The sequence below is a fragment of the Panthera leo genome, chromosome C1 (assembly GCF_018350215.1).
Source record: "Panthera leo isolate Ple1 chromosome C1, P.leo_Ple1_pat1.1, whole genome shotgun sequence".
NCBI lineage: Eukaryota > Metazoa > Chordata > Mammalia > Carnivora > Felidae > Panthera > Panthera leo.
Genome location: NC_056686.1, coordinates 212,423,388 through 212,440,881, shown reverse-complemented (window position 1 = coordinate 212,440,881; position 17,494 = coordinate 212,423,388). Strand labels below are relative to the sequence as shown.

Below are 17,494 nucleotides of genomic sequence, written 5' to 3'. Positions count from 1 at the left end.
CCTGTTTTTAGGTTCAGACTGCTAAAGAACAAAAATTCAGCTGAGTAAATTGAAGATCTAATTCAGCAACTGATGAATTGGGCAGTATCCTCTCTAGCAAGTAGAGGGGAACCTCCAAGAGTTGTACAAAATGGAAAGTTTTTATAGGAAGGAGGGTGGGGCAAGGAAGTTATTAGCAAAAGAGAAGAAAGGATTGCTTGAGGCAGAGTCACTTTCCTTTAAGGGAAAGGGCAGGGAAGGTCTTGTTGGGTGGATTATCTCCTGATCCTTTTGGGAGGCAGAAGACCCAGGTGACAGGAGTTCGAGCCCTACGTTGGATATAAAGATTACTTTAAAAAAAACAATACACTTAAAACACGCCAATTGACAGGCTAAAACTTCCATTCTAGCAGAGGTTGAAACTGCAATCAGGTTAGGTGTTGAGCCCAGTTTGGTGACTTGGCCTGGCCTGGTGTCGCCATTTTTGGCCTGTGTTTCTCTCTGTCTTTTTTTAATTTTTAAAAAATGTTTATTTATGCTTGAGAGAGAAAGAGCACAAGTGGGGGAGGAGCAGAGAGAGAGAGACACAGAATCCAAAGCAGGCTCCAGGCTCCGAGCTATCAGTGCAGAGCCCGATGCAGGGCTTGAACCCACAAACCGTGAGATCGTGACCTGAGCTGAAGTCAGACGCCTAACCCACAGAGCCACCCAGGTGCCCCTGTGCTTCTCTTTTTAGTAAGACTCAGAGTATCTGTTAAGATTGAAGCATGAGCAGAAGGAAGGCCTTCCCCCGGCTTCCTTGCTGTTGGCCATTATTGGGGTGAACTACCTTCCCAAGGGAGGAGGCTCCTGGGGATTTCTTGGCTTCCAGCTCCTCGGGCATGGTCTCCCCAGAAGTGCAGCGGAGGGGGTGGCGGAGGGGGGATGTTGGAGGGGAGATGGAGAAATGAGAGGGAGAGAAACCCCGACCGGTCTTCCCAGCCGGGCCCTGTTTTTCAACTGTCACCAGAGAGCCTGGAGGGGTTGGGTGGGACATCCACCCTCGTAAACTTCGTGCCTGTGTCCAGCTGGGGCAAAGTGTCCTAGCAGAAGCTAGACCAGTCCCCAGACCCCTTTTGTGTCTCTGACATTTTTTTGGTTTTGTTTCTGACACTCACTTTGTTTGTTTGTTTGTTTGTTGTTGTTTTTTTAATTTTTTTTTTTTTATGTTTATTTATTTTTGAGACAGAGAGAGACAGAGCATGAATGGGGGAGGGGCAGAGAGAGAGGGAGACACAGAATCAGAAGCAGGCTCCAGGCTCTGAGCCATCAGCCCAGAGCCTGACGCGGGGCTCGAACTCACTAACCGTGAGATCGTGACCTGAGCTGAAGTCGGACGCTCAACCGACTGAGCCACCCAGGCGCCCCCTCACTTTGTTTTTTAAAAATGTTTTTATTTATTTTTTGAGAGAGAGGGAGAGAGAGAGAGAGAATGGAAGGGGCAGAGAGAAAGAGGGACAAAGGATCCAAAGCAGGCTCTATTCGCAGAGCAGAGAGCCCGATGTGGGGCTCAAACTCAGGAACCATGAGATCATGACCTAAGCCAAAGTCAGACGCTTTAACGGCCTAAGCCACCCAGGCGCTGCCTCACTTTGTTTTCCTAAAGTTTATTTATTTTGAAGGAAAGTGTGTGCTGGTATGCACATGGGGAAAATCAGAGACAGAGAGAGAAGGAGAGAGAGAGAGGGAGAGAGAATCCAACAGGCTCCTCTCCATCAGTGCAGAGCCGGACTCGGGGCTCAATCCCACGAACTGGGAGATCATGACCTGAGCTGAGGTCAAGAGTCAGACAGTTAACAGACTGAGCCCCCCAGGAGCCCTCGGACACTCACTTTGAAAGTACACACTGGTTTGGAGAGATGGGCTAGAAATCCATCTTTTCTTCCCCACTTGGTGCCCCTTCAAACCTTCACTCCTCAGTTTCTTCGCCTGTGATTAAGGTTCTAGGAGTCCATGAATTTGCAAGGGAAATTTTTACATGTCTATTTTCGTTAATCTTTCATTGAAATCTAGCATTTCCTTCCATTGTGTGTGTAGACATCACATCACATTAGTGCAGGCGGTTACTGGGACTTTGTCCCTACTGGGAGTGAGAGCTATTTCCATAACACATCACAGTTGCCAACATTTTGAATATCTACGCTCATCATGAGTTCAAAATCATAGAAGTTATCAGGCCCACCACTATACTGTACTTCAGTATAACTTGCCTCGTTTGTAATCCTGGGCATTTTACTTTATGCATTTAAAAATCTTACTCTGGGGGTACCTGGATGGCTCAGTTCGTAGAGCATGTGACTCTTGATCTCTGGGTTGTGAGTTAGAGCCCCATGTTGAGTGTAGACATTACTTAAAAGCAAACAACTAAAAGTCTCACTCTGGGAAGGGTCCAAGGGTCTCACCAGACTCCAGAGTGGCCTATGGAACAGAAAAGATGAAGGGGCCTGCTCAGTCCTGTCCACAGCACCTCCTGCCCTCAGAATCACCCTGCCAGTCCTCTCTCTGGGCATCCAGTCCCCATTCCTGGGTGCTGTGTGTGCCTGGCACCCTTCCTCAGCAGGCCAGCTACATGCTGCCATCTGCTGGGGGTGGGCCACATGACACCCTGGGGGTAATGCCAGCAGGCCACGTCTGGGGACCCAGGGGTGGGGGGGTCCTGAGGGACCAGCTGAGAGGGTCTCTGGCTGCTCCCAGGATAGAAATCAAACTCAAGCCAGCAGGGGGTAAAAGCAGAGCTTACTGAAGGGAGAGAGAGCGAGAGCGAGAGAGAGAGAGAGCGAGCGAGTGTGTACAAGGTGTCTGGGAGGCTCAGAAAGGAAAGGAGAGTCTCTTCTATTTTCCTGGGTCTGGTATATGGGTCTTCTCAGACATCCAGGATCTGGTTAGAACACAGGGCCCGGGTGTTATTCCTTGGAACCAGTGGGTCTTGGCGGTGAGCTGTGTTGTGCCGGGGTGGCGGGCAGGTTGGGGGGGGGGGGCAGTCTGGAATACAGATACGATGTCTTCCTTCAGTCTTTCTCACCTGGTCCTTCCTTAGAGATTACCTGTTCTAGAGTAATCATGAACTCCTCATCCTTTACAAGGAGGACATACGCTATTTGCATTATGAGGCATGTGAAGAGTGGGGTGGGGGTGCAAGTCCTAGCAAGAATAGAAGCAGGAAAAGGAGCAAAAGGCAGACTTTTTTTTTTTTTTTTTTTTTTTTTTGAGTCCTTCAGTTTCCCTAACCCCATGGCCTTGGTTAGATGCTTGTGGTCCTTCTAGTCTTTCTGGGCATTATGAGGTGTAAGTGAAGATATGGACTGTGCCACAAGTCTTGCTGGAGGACCCTCCGGGCCTGCCACTCCCACTCGACACTTGCTCCCTGCCAGGGTCCCTGGGTCCCTGCACCGCGGATGTGTGGTGCTGCCTGGCCCATGATGAGGGTTTGGGAGCAGGTGAACAGCCCAGCACAGAACTAGGACTTGAAGCCAGAGGCGGGAGCACCTGTGGTGGAGTATCAGGCCGAATGGATTTTTATTTTATTATTTTTTTTAATGTTTATTTATTTATTTTTGAGACAGAGAGAGACAGAATGAGCAGGGGAGGGTCAGAGAGAGAGGGAGACACAGAATCCGAAACAGGCTTCAGGCTCTGAGCTGTCAGCACAGAGCCCGACGCGGGGCTCGAACTCGCGGACCATGAGATCATGACCTGAGACGAAGTCGACGCTTAACCGACTGAGCCACCCAGGTGCCCCTGAATGGATTTTCATTTATTTATTTATTTATTTATTTATTTATTTATTTATTTTAACGTTTATTTATTTTTGAGACAGAGAGAGACAGAGCATGAACAGGGGAGGGGCAGAGAGAGAGGGAGACACAGAATCTGAAACAGGCTCCAGGCTCTGAGCAGTCAGCACAGAGCCCAACGCGGGGCTCGAACTCACGGACCGCGAGATCATGACCTGAGCCGAAGTCGGACGCTTAACCGACCGAGACACCCAGGCGCCCCCGGAATGGATTTTTAAAAACCGATTGTTCTTTGAGCACATGGGCCACTAGTTAAAAGTCGAAATGAGAATGTGGTGAGAAGCTTCTCTCCCTCCCTGTCCCGCTGGCCTCAAACTTCACCAGCTTCGCCTTCCTTCCAGAGCCGCTCCCCACATCTAAAGCAAAAATGAACATGAGCTGGAACCCTGCCTTTTCTTATTTAAATGTTAGGCACCTGGTCTGCACCTGGCTTTTTTGTTTAACAATATTGTCTTGAAAATTGCTTCTATCTACATATAAATACTTCCCTCCTGGATCTTTCCTTTTTACTTCTCTGGTCATTTCCAAGCAGTCTGTGGAAAAAGAATGTCTTTCCACAGAAACAGGAGTACTCAGATATAGCCAGAAATTGCAGGGTAGTTCTAGAATTCATTTACCCACCTACAAAATTCCAAGGATCCTAGGTGAAAGAATTCTGTATTCCTCTTTAGGTGGATTTGCTTTTCAAAAGGGGTCTCACAGGACTATTGTACCTTAACTCCAAAAATGACTATGTGGTAAATTTTGGGCAGGGCTAGGGGTGAGTTGCTCTTTGGGTAGAAGTCTACTTGTGGTGTCCCAAATCCAAGTGCTAGGGTTCAAGATCTCTGTCTGTCCAGAGATTAACCTTGTCTTCCCAAGCCAACCATGGGGCTCTATATAATAAATGTCACTCTCCTACTGGCAGCCAACCAGCTCTCCTGCCCAGCTTCTCTCACCAGATATGTCCGCAGGCCAGCAGCCACCGCTGGGAACACCTCAGAACGATGCTAAGAGGTCGAAGTGCTCCCTGGGGGTGGGCCTGGTGGATAGGCTGCCCTGTGTCCCTGCACTAAGAGCAGTTCCCGTTCCAAGTTTATCAGGGTTAACATGCCATTCTCTGAAATAAGCTTTGAGCTGAAGAATGGGTGCTTTCTCCCAACAAACCACACGTCCAGCAGGGGGCTTCTTCTCATAGACATCTGACCCTTTCATCACTTTGGGCCACTGAGATACACCAATAGATGCCAGGCCCACCCACTATACTTCTCATTCTAGTATAGTTTCCTGCCAGACTCACCCAGCAGGAAAGAGAGACCATCCACACCTGCCAACGTAAGCATCTCGTGGGCCAAGCAGGCTTCTCGGCAAAATAGGAAGATAGCATTCTGGTTTTTACATCAGTGCTTGGTGAGTTTGATTAGTGTGAGTCAATCTTGCCAAAAGGATCCCCTCTGGTCCACAGAGCTAAGGGTTGCACTGCAGACCACAGTGATTTCCCCCAGAGTAAGTGCCCACTTTGCCCTCTTAGGCCAGTGAACCTGCTGCTTGGGGGCAGGGGCTCTTCCTGGTGGGCCTTTTAACTGGAGGCATGCTAGTCAGACTGAGGAAGTAGGTTCCAGTGTCTGTTTGCTCTGTGTGAAAGAAACTCAGTTGCAGAGATCATAGTGACCTTCCATGTACAGTGATCAGATAGCAGAAAAATTAGCACAAATCCATCCTGACTGCTAACAAATGGTCAGGGTCAGCGGGTCCCCTTCCATCTGAAAAATGGCACCACCGGTGTTTCTCCTTCCAGGTTGAACTTGGCATTGTTTGGGAGGAAGACTTTTTTCTGTACGCTCTTAGGTTCAGTTCTTGGGAACATGCAAATTAAACTGGCAAAACACAGATTTGCAAAAGAAGAGATATTTTAAAATTCATATACATGCATGTGAGTTCACAGAAAAATGAAATTCAAGGAGGTGGTTAGAATTTGGGGCTTCTATACCACCCTAATAGGGGAAGGGGAGGGGGAGAAGGGCATTTACAGGAAAACAAATGGATTTTATTTATTTATTTATCAATGTTATTTATTTATTTTGAGAGAGACAGAGACAGCATGAGCAGGGGAGGGGCAGGATAGAGGGAGAGAGAGAGAATCCCCAGCAGGCTCCGCACGGTTGGTGCAGAGCCCGACGAGGGGGCTCCAACTCACAAAACCATGAGATCATGCCCTGAGGTGAAGCCATGAGTCAGATGCTTAACCGACTGAGCCACCCAGGTGTCCCATCAAATGGCTTTTAGGAAAGATAAGTAGGCCCTTAGGAAAATAGATAGGAAATATGGTAGTCTTGTGACAATACCTGCTTATGTGATTTCTCACTCCAAAGCAGATTTCTCTCCAGTGGAAAGAGCCCATCTCCTGAGGAGGAGACTGGTGACAGCTGAATCCTTCCGGGAGGCTCTGCTTTTAGATACTGGGAGTATGGGAGAAACCACTCACAGTGAGAGATTCTGGATCCCTTCAGTATGAATGCTCCTCTTCTCCTTGTCCAAAGGCCAGGCTGGCTGGGGGTGCTCAGGGTCTAGGGGTTTGGTTCAGCATTCCTGAGACTGGCACAGGGAACTCCAGCAAGGGCAGAAGGAGCGGGGTAGTCCCCCCAGCAGAGGCTGTGCGAGGGTGGAGGAAAGGGCCAAGTCACTATGGTTGGCGATCCAGGGCACGTGTAGGAGCACAGAGGGCCAGGGTCAAATCCTATGTCCTTGGGCAAGATTCTTAACTTCTCTGGGCTTCATTTTTCTACTTGGGTAAAAACCCTCACAGGACCACAGTAAGGCTAAGATTACTTAACGCATTTAAAGCACATGATACAGTGCCTGGCACAGAGCAAGTGTTCAGTTAATGCAGCCAACTTCCCTAGACGCTGGGGACACGGCAGTGAGCAAAGCCGAGCCCTGCTCTCCTGGATCTTCCATTAAACAAAGGTGTACGTGCCATCATCAGATGGCCGGGTACACCGGGAGAAAAGGAAGCAGGTGAGAGGCAGGGAGGGAGAGGTGGGGGCTGGTGTGGTCAGGGAAGGGACATCTGAGCAGAGACCAGAATGAGGTGGCCTCACCGGAATTAGGATGATGTCTCATTGCTGTTCCTCCTGCATGTTCCCTTAATCATTCCTTCTCTTGCCTGAGTTTCCACCAGCCAGTGAACCGGGACTAGGTCGGTTCCCATCTCAGCTGAGCACGTGGCCTCCTCTCCATGATGCTTTCTGGGGGTGGCGTCAGTGGAGCGCGCACATGGGGGCCCCAGGTTCCGAATGTGAGTTAGGGTGGTGGGTTTCTTCCATTCCTCTGTACCTCCCAATTCCACGGGGCCAGAAGACACGGGGGAGGGGGGGTGCCCTCTCCAGGAGAAAAGCTCACACATTCCGCCCTCTACCTTGTCTGGAGGAGCAGTCGTGCTTGGGGAAACTGGCCAGCTGTATGGCTGCGGGGCGAGGCTGAGCTGCAAGAACCAGAATAGAAGGGCTAAATTTAAACCGTGTCTGGAGGCTTCAGGGAGCCCGCGGGCCTGTGGGCCCTGGGGTGGCTCCGTCCCACCTCCCTCCTCTCCTTCCACCTCCCCACTCCCTTCGGCCTCCTCCCCCTCCCCCTCTCCCCTCCCTCCACCCACCGTCTTTCCCCTCCCACCTCCTCCCCCTTCCTCCTCCCACCCACTTCCCTCCTCCCTCCTCTCTCCTCTCCTCCTTCTCAGAATGGAAACTGTTTCTTTCCTGGCTGCCGAGAGCCGGTTTCCTCCCAAGGAAATAATGTCTCACCGCAGCTGAGGCCGGCTCTGCCCCCTGGAATTTCCCTGCAGGGGAGAAACACCCCGCTGGCGGAGCTGCTCTGAGCTGGGACACACCTAGAGCCTGCTTGTGCACAACCCAGAGGGGGACACGCCCAGAGACACACACAGAAGTAAACAGAAACAGAAACAGGCTGGGAAAACCCTGGGGGGGGGGGGGGTGAACCCTAGGATCAGGTTCTTGTCCCAACTCTGTCTCCACCTCCCTGTGAGGCAGGAGCAAATCATCTCCTGTTCTGAACTTTTTTTTTTTTTTACCTCCTTAATATTAAAATAGACCTCTTAAGAATCAAAATAGAACAGAACTCTAAAGGAATCAACCTAGAAAGTGCTTTGATTATTTCAAAGATGTCTCTTTCTTTGTTCAAAATATTTTTAAATCCCTTTTTTTTTTTCTTTCTGAAAAATTCCTTTAAGGACCAGTTTTAGGCACTCATAGGTCTGCCTTGTTACTTTTCCAGACATTTGAGTTTTGCCTAGAGGGATCGCTGCCCACGGTACCAAGAGACTTGGGGCTGGTTCCAAATACTGAGTTCAAAAGATTCCTGCAAGGACAGTGAAAAGACTGTCAGGTGCCATCACTGTTGCAGAATTCCCCTGATGCCCAAGGCCGGTCCCCAGAGAGGACAACAGCTCCTGGAGGAGCTCTCAACCCTCAGCCACACGCAGGGTCCTTCTGGAGCCTTACATAGTCCAACACTCAGACGCAGAGGGGTCTGCACACACACACACACACACACACACACACACACACACACACGGCCAAACGGAAACTTCTAGTTTCAGCTACAATATCCAGAGGTAGCAGTCTGTGAGAACCTGAGCCACGCACCCCTCGTGTTTTTGTGCATGTATTCACTGAGGCTAGACACGGGGGCTGTCACAGACCTGATCAGGTGGGGATGGTCACAGCTCAGACACCCTCCAGGCAGGCTGTGCCCGGAGACTTTAGCAGGAGAGCGAGCTCTGAGGGGACACACCCAGACACATTGGGTTGCCTGGTAACACAGAATGCCAGGCCCAGGGACACACACCCTCTCTGGGATCACACATTCATACTGTTTCCACAGGGGCAGGATCCCACGGAGCCGGCTGGCTGCCCCAGGCACACCCTCTCGCCACCGAGAACTGCCTTCGTTCAGAGATGCGCCTGGTTGGCTCAGTCGGTTAAGCGACAGACCTCCTGACCTTGGGTCAGGTCTTGATCTCACAGCGTGAGTTCCAGCCCCGCATTGGGCTCCTTGCTGAAAGCTCAGAGCCTGCTTCAGATTCTCTCTCTCTCTCTCTCTCTCTCTCTGAGCCTCCCCCATGCACATATTCTCTCTCTCTCAAAATTAAAAAAAAAAAAAAAAAAAGGGAAAAAACAGCTGTGCAGCTAAAGATCCTGCTCATCAGCACCCCAAAATGCTTACCGGATTTAGAGTGCTGAGCAAGCCCCCCAAAACTTCCAGTCCCACTCAGTCACACACACACCGTTAGAGTGGTCAGAGTCTAGACTCCTCACGTCCTTTTGTTTCCTCTCGGAAAAACTTTGGCTTTTCCATTTTAAGCAGCCAGTGACCAAACAGTCTATTTCTGTAACTTCTTAGTATTAGCCAGAGCCTGTTCTTTTGAAACGTCTACAGTAAGTCAGGAAGAATGCTTCTGACCTTTGTTTTCAAATTCAACTATGCAGAACACTAAACACACAATGTGAAAACACAGAGGCCAATTTTTTTTAAGGTTTTTTGTTTTTTTTGTTTTTTTTGTTTTTTTTTTTGAGGCCGAGAGGCACAGAGAGAGAAGGAGAGAGAATCCCAAGCAGGCTCCGACTGTCAGCCTGGAGCCCTATGTGGGGCTTGAACTCTCAAACTGTGAGATCATGACCTGAGCTGAAGTCAAGAGTCAGATGCTTAGCTGACTGAGGCACCCCTCAGAGAACAATTTTTAAAATTCACAGACAAACCATGTTTGAGGGTTTTTCAGCTTTTTGTGGGAGAAAGGCAAGTTTACTGACTTCAGTGGTTTTTAAAATTCGAACTTGGCAAACAGGAACACAACTGTGGAGTCTTTGTAAAGTGAGCAGCAGGTAAAAGCTCCTTCGGGCAGCACCCCTCACTTCTTAGGGATGGGCAAACTGAGGACTCACCTTTGACCTGGTCTCCCCAGCTGCCTTGACCAAAGTCAATGTGACCTTGATTCTGCGGAACTTCCGGTGTGGTGTTTAGACTGCCTGTCTAGTAAACAGCTGTGCCCTCCCTTGGGTCCAAGGACAGCCCCCCGTGTAGGTTCTGTCCCCTTCTCTGGATGTTTCAGACACGGCGTTGGCTTCTGGGATGAGATAATCTGGTTTTCCTGGCCACAGCAGTCTGCTTCCTCCAGTTCCACCCTGGAGACAGGACCACCCTGGAGACATCCTCAGATCTATACACTGGGTCTAGCTGGGCCCTCCCCTGCCATACAGGTCCGTCCTTCCTCTGTCCCTTTTCCCCTTTGCCCTTCCTTCCCTCCCTCCCTCCCTCCTCCATCCCTCCATCTCAACCTCTGACAGGAATTCCAGTGTGAACCTGGATCGGCTACAGTGAATAGGGATCTTGCCACACTCAGCCTCTCCTTACGTTATCTCCCTCTCTCAATATTCCTTTTTATTCTTACTATTCATACAGCAGTCCCCTCTTATCCTTGGGGAATACTTCCCAAGACCCCCAGTGGATGCTTGAAACTGTGAGTGGTACCAAACCCTATATATGCTGTTTTTTCCTGTACAGATATACCAATGATTTATTTGATAAGTTTCATTTATAAATTAGGCACAGTAAAAGATTAACCACAATAACTGATAATAGAACGATTATAAAAATATACCACAATTTGAAAAAAAAAACCCATATATATGTTATGTGGATGTATCTCTCTCTTTCAGAGTATCTTATCGTACTGGGCTCACCCTTCATGTGATGATACAAGATGATAAAAAGTCTACATGATGAGATGAAGTGAGGTGAATGACGTAGGCATTGTGACGTTAGCATTAGGCTACTGTTGACCTTCTGATGTTACATCAGAAGGAGGGTCACCTCCTCCCAGGCCATGGTTGACGGGGTGATGAGACCCGAAGTGAAATCATGGATAAAGGGGGACTATGGTACCTCGTTTCCTGAAGTATTGATGAGTGCCACATTCAAGACAGAAATAGAAATAAACAAAACAAATCCTATTAGACTTAAATTTTCTTAAGTTTATATATTTTCTTTAGTAATCTGTGCACTCAGCGTGGGGCTTGAACTCATGACGCTGAGATCAAGAGTTCATGCTCTTCCAACGGAGCCAGACTGGCACTCCTAGATCTAATTTTTTAATGAAAAATTTCTATATGTCAAAACTCACAAAACATATTTATTTATTAAAATTTTTTTTAAGTTTATTTATTTATTTTAAGGGAGAGAGAGCGGGGGAAGGGCGGAGAGAGGGAGAGAGAAAATCCCAAGCAGGCTCTGTGCTGTCAGCACCAAGCCCGATGCGGGGCTCACACTCTCGAATTGTGAGATCATGACCTGAGCTGAAATCCAGTCAGACGCTTGACGGACTGAGCCACCCAGGCGCCCCACCAGCAAAACATATTTAAAGGCAAAAGACACATGTGGAAAATACATTTTCCAGATGTATGTGGCAACAGAGGCAAATACCCTCATCATCAAAGGGCTCTGATAAAGCACATGGCACCAAACAGATAGATGGATGATGTGAGCAGGGCAGAGGAATCAAAACAATGAAATAAATGAAATAAGAAGAGAAAATGTCTAATCTCCTTAATACAAAGAAGTCAAAATAAAACCATTTAAAATAACATTTCCCCTTATTACCATCAGATTATAGCAGATCAATGCCCACTATTGGGCAGCAGCTTTCTCCTGAATTATTTCTAGAAATGTGAAAGAATTGGAACAGCCTTTTTGGAGAGAAATCAAGCTTTAAAATTACAAGTATCTTCTGACCTGTCAGTTCTACCTCTACAAGTTATCTGGAAGGAATCTTTAAGGTGTCCAAAATATACGGCTACAAAAATGCTCATTGCAGTACTGTTGCTAAAAGAAAAAGGGGAAAAAAATGTGTTTATAATTTTTTTTCCTTTTTTTCAGAATTGTAGACCCATGATTGTATTGCTTTTTTTTTCTTAAGATTTTTTAAAGGTTTGTTTATTTATTTTGAGAGAGAGAGAGAGAGAATGTGAGCAGGGGAGGGGCAGGGAGAGAATCCCAAGCAGGCTCCGCACTGTCAGCATAGAGCCCAACATGGGGCTTGAACTCACAAACCAGGTGGTCATGACCTGAACCAAAATCAGGAGTCGGACGCTCCAATGACTGAGCCACCCGGTGCCCCTCAAGATTTTTAAAAAAGTAACCTCTACACTTATGGGGATCCAACTCACAGCCCTGAGATGAAGAGTCACCTATTCCACCAACTGAGTCAGCCAAGCCCCGCCCCCTCACCTGTTTTATGTTGTATTTATTTAAGTTCTGAACATGCCAAGCTAGACCGTTATTTTGTATTTTACTACCTTATAAAAACTGCAGTTGATAAGAAATATTCTGGGGCGACCGGCTGGCTTAGTCAGTAGAGCGTGCAGCTCTTGATCTTGGGGTTATGAGTATGGGCCCCACACTGGGTGTAGAAATTACTTAAAAATAAAATTAAAAAAAGAGAGAAAGAAAAGACATATTCTCAGCCGGGGTGAGTCTGAGGGTTAACTCAGCCCCTCCCTGGCCCTGTGACCCATGGAAGGGTTTTCCCCTTCAGTGTTTCATTCTGAGTGTGCGGGACCTTGGGTTGAGTGAGTCTGTGGAGATGGGTGAGGACGCTGTGTGGAGAGAAGCTGGCAGAAAAGCAGGAGGGAGGCTCTTGGGAAGATGCCTGCAGGTTAGGTCGCAGGTAACCAGAGCCATGGTGCTGAGCCACATGTCTGGGGGGAGAAGTCCTTTAGAGGAGGAGATGGTGTCCACAGATCGCATCAGGGTCCGTGTGGGTGACTCAGTTAAGCATCTGACTTCGGCTCAGGTCATGATCTCACGATTCATGAGTTTGAGCCCCGCATCAGGCTCCCTGCTGCCAGCACAGAGCCCCTTCCAGATCCTCTGTCCCCTGCCTCTCTCTGCCCCTCCCCCACTCTCTAAAATAAATACACATTTAAAAAACCCCCCAAAAATAAAAAAATAAAATGGAGTTTGGTGGGGGGGGGGGGGTATCTGGCTGGCTCAGTCAGTAGAACATGTGACTCTTGATCTCTGGGGTCCTGAGTTCGAGCCCCACCTTGGGTGCAAAGATTACTTAAATAAATATAGGGGCGCCTGGGTGGCTCAGTCGGTTAAGCATCCAACTCGTGATTTGGCTCAGGTCATGATCTCACAGTTTGTGGGGTCAAGCCCTGCATCAGGCTCTGGGCTGAGCATGGAGCCTGCTTGGGATTCTGCCTCTCTCTCTGCCCCTCCCCTGCTCACACTTGATCTTTCTCTCTCAAAATGAATGAATGAATGAATGAATGAATGAATGAATGAATGAAATGGAGTCCGTTGAAATGCAAGGGAATTCCAGAGCCCCTGGAAGGCTTCCTGACTCAGGGGTGAGGGTGGGGGTGGAGTCTGTGCTTTCAAAATGCCTCCCAGAGACCCTGAAGCATCTGATCCTCATCTCCTCAGCTGCCATTTCCTCTCCAGCAGGGTCCTTGCTCTGGCCATGGTGTCTTGCAGCCTCAAGACTTGTTACACGTTCCCTTTACTTCTTCAGCTTTTCCCCCTGAGGGGCCCCTATACTTAGTCTGATCCGGAAACCCCATCCTACCCCTTCAGTGAATCTTACACCTGTCTGCCACTTTTCTGAACAACTAACTATAATATTTATAGGGTTTAATATATTTTTTAATGTCTATTTATTTTTGAGAGAGCGAGAGCGAGTGGGAGCAGGGGAGAGGCAGAGAGAGAAACAGAGGGAGAATCGCAAGCAGGCTCCACACTGTCAGTGTAGAGCCCGATGCGGGGTTCAAACTCGTGAATGGCGAGAGCGTGACCTGAGCCGAAATCAAGAGTCCGACGTTTAACGGACTGAGCCACCCAGGTGCCCGTTGGGTTTCATATATTTATTTTTAATTTCACAAGTAGTACAGGAATACATCTTTACTATAACACAATTCAAGTGACCCACATGGAGTGAATGCAGCCTCTTGATCGTCCCTTGTCCCCCACTCCCGCACCAGGCTGACTCTGGGGTGGGTGGGGTGTCATGTCCTTCCAGACGCTTGTCCATGTCTTTCTCAACTAGTCTCCAGCTCTGGAAAGAGAAGAACCATCTTTCCTCCCACCCAGGATCACTCCTCTGCCTGTGCCATGTTCTGGACCCTCAAGCCTCTTCTTCCACAGCCTTTGGCCTCCACTCCTACACCCCCCAACCGAACATCTCTCCCCACAACAGCCCTCCTACCCATACATGCACACACACATGCACACAGATATACCCAGATGTTTCTTTTCCTGAAAACAAGTCTTTCTGGATCCTTACATGCCCTTAGCCCCCTCTCCTATCGGTCTCTGTTGCAGCCAACCTCTTCAACAACTGGCTCCCTTGGCCAGACTTCTCACCTGCACCCATCAGATCTCAGGCAGCAGCCGCCTGCCGAACTGCCCTGGGAGGGCACTGACCCAAGTCGAGGCTCCTGTTAGCACAGTGCTGCTGCCCACCCCCCTGCATAAGACTTCTGGCCTTGGAGGGGTGCCTGGCCATCCAACATCTGGAGTCTTCACTCCCAGGCAAAGCCCCTGGGCACTGGCTGCCCTCCCCCCGCCCCGGCAGCCCACGCGGCCTCTGCAGGAGATAGTACAAGGGCCAGGGAGCGTTGGGGGAGCTCCTCACGCAGTGCTCGTGTTCATCTCTGTAGTCACCTCAGATTTCTGTGGGCTTCTGGCAGCTTTACCTTCCAGGGACGGAGGGAACCGGCTCCGGAAGTTCTCCCGGGGTGTGGCTCACCCCAAAGCTCTGGGCATGTTCTGACAACCAGGGCTTCCAGAAACTCCAGAGGCTGGGGTGAGGAGGGTTCCTCAATGGCTCAACCTCCTCTAAAGGAGGAGGAACAGGAAGACAGGGCCTAGGCTCTACTTTACTGCTCTTCTCCCAACTTACCATCATAAAAGAAAAGCAAGCAAACTTTTGAATTATGAAACAATGCCCCCCAAGACACTGTATTAGTTTTCTGTTGCTGCTATATCAAGTTATCGTGAATTTAGCGGCTTAAATCAACACAAATTTATTCCCTTACAGTTCTGGGGGTCAGAGTCCAAAACCAAGATACTGACAGGGCTGCATTTTTTCTGGAACTTCGGGGAAGAATCTGTTTTCTAACCTCTTCTGGTTTCTAGGGGCTGCCTGCGTTCCTTGGCTAGTGGCCTCTTTTTCCACCTTCAAAGCACATCCCTCCAACCTCTACATCCACGATCACATCTCCTCTCTCTGACTAACTCTCCTGCCTCCCGAAGGACCCTCGTGATTACATTGGGCCCAGGATAATTCAGGATAATCTCCCTATCTCAAGATCCTTAACTTACTCATATTTGCGAGGGCCCATTTACCGCAGGCGGTAGGATATGCATGGATTCTGAGGATTAGGTCATGGAGGGACATCTCTGGGACCATCATTCAGTCTACCACAAGTGTGAAATGTAATATAGGTCAACATCTGTAGACAGACACTGAGATTAGACAGATGCTAATATTTTGCCTTATTTATTTATTTATTTAGTTAGTTAGTTTATTTATTTATTTTAAAGAGATAAAGCTCTACAAACATAGCTAAATCCGTATGTGGCTTTTCCTTCCTTCTCTCCTCAAAGGTAACCACTTCCCTGAGGTTGGTGAAATTCACCCCATGTATGTTTCTGTCTTTGGTACATATTATAAACACACTAAAAAAATTTTTTTTTAGTGTTTAGTTTTGAGAGAGAGAGAGACAGAGCAAAGCCGGGGAGGGACAGAGAGAGAGAAGGAGACACAGAATCCAAAGCAGGCTCCATGCTGTCAGCACAGGGCCCGACGTGGGGCTCGAACCCACAAACCAGGAGATCATGACCTGAGCCAAATTTGAACACTTAACTGACGAGCCACCCAGGTGCCCCTAAAGATTTTATTTTTAAGTAATCTCTGCACCTAATGTGGGGCTTGCACTTGTAACTCTGAGGGCAAGAGTCACATGCTCTACTGACCGAGCCAGCCAGGTGCCTCAAGTGCATTTTTAAACCGAAGAGTACCATTTGTATGTGTTTCGAAACTTTATGTAAAAGGAATCACCGTGTGTACCGTATTGCAACCTGCTCTTCTAACGCAATATGTGTTTGAGATTTTACATGTTGATACATGATGATATAGTTCATTCACTTTAACTGCAGTATAGAATGCCTCCCACGAGCAAGTTAGAGTTCATTTTGTCCATTCTTTTGCCTAGAGACAGATTGTTTTCACTTTTTTTGCTATTACAAACAGTGCTTCAAAAAAAAAAAATCTTCGTGCTTGTTTTCTGGAACACCTGTGCCAAAGACCTCAGTGGGGATACACCCAGGAGCAGCATGGCTGGGTCCCGGGTATGCACACCTTCAGCTTACTGAGGATTGCCACGCGGTCCCAGGGTACCTGCCAACACAGTGTTTAAAAATACCCATTTCCCACATATCGTCAGCATCTGGTATTTTCAGATTTACTGTTTTTTAAGATTCATTTTCCTTACCTATTTTCCAGTCAATCTGTTTTGTTCCAAGTCTTCTTGAATGTTCTGCAGCAGCAACCTTTCTTCCATCTTGACCCTGAATGACAGACCCACCCAGCACCTTCTGTGCTCAGTGTGGTCCACCCCATTCCCTCAATTCTCTCTCTTTTGAGTCCCCCGCTCCAGCCAGCCCTCTGCCCACTATGTTTCATTTGGGCCAGCCTCTAGAAGAGCTGGTATGGTTCTGAAGCTCTCTGCTTTCCCCACAGAATGCCGTGGAATGTGCTGAGATGGTCTACCGGGAGGAACGAAGTCTTCTGCATTACGACCCCTCAGCCTAAGTGAATGAGTCAATCTAATCCTGGCAATGTGAGCAAATCCACTTGAGAATTACTCAGTCCTGAACTCCCCCAAAATACATGCTTGTCTATTTTTCCTGTCCCCAAGTGTTCTGAAACACACCTGCCAACGAACTGAACTGTATCCTGGAAAATGGCAGCATGGAGGAATAAATCCAAAGACTGTGACCTTTCTTCCTCTTTTCTTTATCAGCCTGTGGCTTTTAGGCACCAAATTTTGTGTTCTAAGTTTTTACACCCCCCTTCCCTACTGCCCCAATCCAATTACAGTGGTGGGCTAACTGTCTTGAGCTCCTTCAACACAGGGAAGCCATCTCTGAGTTATGTGGCCCTCATAATGATCCATTTCTCCTCCTGCTGCTCCCTGAGTAAACTGAAATGGTATTGTCCTTGTGCGTGGATGGTAAGCTGAAGACATTTCTCAGCCATCTGGTTCCAACCTCATGGTCTCTTGAACTTTGTATATTCCTATTAGCTGTCCATACCCATCTTATGTATTCCCAAATTCCCATTAGCTATGGCTTCGCCAAAGATATATCCCTGGCAAAGATGGGGCCTGAAGGATTGTTTCCCAGAGGGGATCAGCCACATGCTTCAAAGGGAGCCCCGAGTGCTGCCGGGGGAGTCATCCATAACCTCCTGCTGTACAACCATGGCACGGGGCTACACCCACAGCTCTTTATACACTTGTATGTCTTAGCATTCGGAGTGAAACCCTTCTCAGTTCTAGGTATAAGATGGATACTTTAGAAGGTATTGCTTTTCCACAAACTAAACAGGTTGTGGTGCTAGTGCTCAA

At 48.3% G+C, this 17,494-nt stretch overlaps 2 long non-coding RNA genes across 4 annotated transcripts in view; one reads left to right on the top strand and one right to left on the bottom strand.

The window, feature by feature from the left end:
- The window catches only part of LOC122226773, a 37,472-nt gene extending 20,391 nt beyond the window's left edge, over positions 1-17,081 (top strand). The window contains exon 4 of one of the 2 annotated variants that reach the window (XR_006205762.1): positions 16,606-17,081. This is a non-coding gene — a long non-coding RNA (uncharacterized LOC122226773). The remainder of the gene's footprint in view (positions 1-16,605) is intronic. The other variant, XR_006205761.1, reaches the window with a different exon arrangement.
- LOC122226774 lies at positions 5,999-9,084 on the bottom strand. 2 transcript variants are annotated; one of them, XR_006205764.1, is made up of 3 exons: positions 9,030-9,084; positions 6,893-7,275; positions 5,999-6,443 (listed from the first exon to the last, which is right to left on the bottom strand). It is a non-coding gene; the product is annotated as an uncharacterized LOC122226774 (long non-coding RNA). The 2 variants fall into 2 exon arrangements; XR_006205763.1 differs by lacking the exon at positions 9,030-9,084 and adding an exon at positions 7,589-7,764.
- Positions 17,082-17,494: the final 413 nt, after the last annotated feature.